Raw genomic sequence first — 2269 nt, forward strand, 5'->3', positions numbered from 1 at the left:
GGGGCTCACCCTCCTGATTGAGAATGGCTAGAATAAGAGGGGGGTATAATTAATCAGCCCGCAGCCTTATTTTTCTTTCAAGTGTAAAACACTCACGTGGCAGAAAGGAGATTCGTCTACCCATGGGCCACCCTAGATTCCACCTGCCGAGAGCCCAGCGTGGGGTGCAGGGTCAGGTCCCCCGCGCCCTGGGAGTGGAGTCCTGGGCTGCGGTGATCGCTACTTCTCAAAGCGTGGCGCTGCTGTGGTCCTAGAGCAACTTTGGGCACTCAGATTGAGGAGCTGGGCACACTAGGGACTCCCCTTGGCAGATCTCCCCTAAACTTGGAGAAACACTTGGACGGAGGTTCGCGATCCCAGGAGGCTTTGCGCTTGTTTCACCCGCCCCCACCCCCCTTGCGTTTCTTATTCTGCACTTAGTTACAAATGCGAGTGTATTTCTGTCCCGCCCAAGTCCGGAGAGGGATAGGTCACGCTGGGCTCTGAAGTTGACCCCGGGAGGGGACGTGACACAGCGTCAAGCACACGGGGTCTTTGGTCCCTCGACTACACCCTCAAGGACCCGCACCGCGGCTCTCCGCCAGTCCAGGGCTTTGATTCTTAACTCCCCGCGGGCGGGCGACGGGTCCCAGGTTTGGAGCTGGGGGCGCAGACGCTCGGGCGCCCCAAGAGGAGCGATGCTTGCGCGCGGGTCCCAGCGCGCACGCCCCAGCCAGACCCATCCAGCTCCAGCCGCGTCCCGCCGGGAACCGAAACGTGCCTACAGGTTGGGAGGGGACCGCGGGGCACACACGGGCCCCTCGGAGTCCCAGGAACGTCTAACTGTCCCGCTGGGTTGTCATCACGCCAGCGGGACGGGGCCTGGAACCCCGAGAGTGAGTTTCGGTGGGGACTTAAGTGAGCAGACAGTGGCAGTGTCTGGTGAAGAGCAATAAACTTTTATTTTCCTCCCGCAGCAAACAAAGTCCAGGCAGGGGTCGTGTTCGGCTGTCACCTGGGAGGGAGCCGGGAGAAAAGGAGAAGTGTGAGGTCTGGAGGCTTTAGGAGACTCGAGAACCCGTCCCCTGGCCAGCGCGCACTCGTGAGAGACAGGTCCCGGCGCTCACACCCGGAAGCGGACACTTGTGGGGCGGCCGCGTGGCCTCGGGGCTGCTCGGCGAGATCGGGTGTCGGGGCCCCGCCCCCCGTCCGAGGTCATTTGTGCTTTGCCGCCGCGGACGCCGCCGAGTCTCTGCTGGCGAAGGCGCGGGTCACTCGCCGGGGCTCTGTGAAAGGACAGGCCGCCCGCGGGGGGCGCGAATCCTTAATTACACCCTTGTGCCTCCGCTGCAGTCTCCCCGGCGGTGCCTCGCGCTCCCACCTCCTCGGGTGACCCAGCTGACCCCCACAAGCCCACCCTACGGAAGGTCGCGGAAAGTAGTTCTCTAGGAAGGTTAGAGGTGTGAACGCCCAGGGAAGCGTTTCCACCTAGGTCCAACGGCCCAACGCCCTCACCCGCCCCCTCCCCGGGCCCTCCGCCCCGCCACCCCGAGAAGAAAAGGACGGAGCCCCCCGCACGTACCCCGCACTTGGCCGGGGCGCGTGAATTGCACTTGGCGCGTAAGTTCATTAGCGTTTGCAATCAGCGGCGGGCAGACCCCGCATCGCAGCCGGCAGCCGGCGAGAGCCATTCATCAGCGGGAAGTGTTATTCACGGGTGACCCCTAAATCACGGCCCGCGTAGTAGATGCCCTGATTGGTCACAGCGCGGGAGCCTCGGTGCTTCCCCGAGCCGACGCGGCGGGAGGGGCGAGGAGGGAGGGGCGGCGAGCGTGGTTCAGTCCGGCAAATCCCATTTGACAGGAAAAGGCAGTAAACGGGGAATCTCTTTTTTTGAATAAAGAAGAAGAAGAAATAAAGTACCTGTCAGCTTGACAAGTGGCGGAGCGGAGGAGTCTAGGATTATAAATGATCGCAGCCGGCCCAGCTCGCCCTGTGATTGGGCTCTCCCGCGATCGGCGCCGGGAAGCGCAGGGTAGGATGCTCTGCTCTCTCGCGCGCTCTCCCTGTCTCTCCGCGCTCTGTCTCTGTCTCTCCTCCTCCTCCTCCCAATCTCTCTCTCTGTCTCTCTCTGTCTCTCTCTGTCTCTCTCTCTCTCTCTCACACACACACGCACACACACACACGTGTACGCGCCCGATCTCGGGCACCCGGGCCCGGCGCGCCCCCCTTGCGCCGTTAAGGTCCTGGATGCAGCCCCCGGGCGCTGCGCCCCGCTCGCCTCCTCTCC

General features: G+C 63.2%; 1 protein-coding gene across 1 annotated transcript in view; it reads left to right on the forward strand.

Annotated features, from left to right (window-relative positions):
* The first annotated feature begins 1567 nt into the window (after positions 1-1567).
* The window catches only part of TENM3 (teneurin transmembrane protein 3), a 554583-nt gene continuing 553881 nt past the window's right edge, over positions 1568-2269 (forward strand). Inside the window, exon 1 of the mRNA XM_012724797.1 lies at positions 1568-2014. The gene's annotated coding sequence lies outside the window, so the exon portion shown is untranslated. The remainder of the gene's footprint in view (positions 2015-2269) is intronic.

This window comes from Condylura cristata, unplaced genomic scaffold (assembly GCF_000260355.1).
Source record: "Condylura cristata isolate star-nosed mole 26May11 unplaced genomic scaffold, ConCri1.0 scaffold00014, whole genome shotgun sequence".
Lineage (NCBI taxonomy): Eukaryota > Metazoa > Chordata > Mammalia > Eulipotyphla > Talpidae > Condylura > Condylura cristata.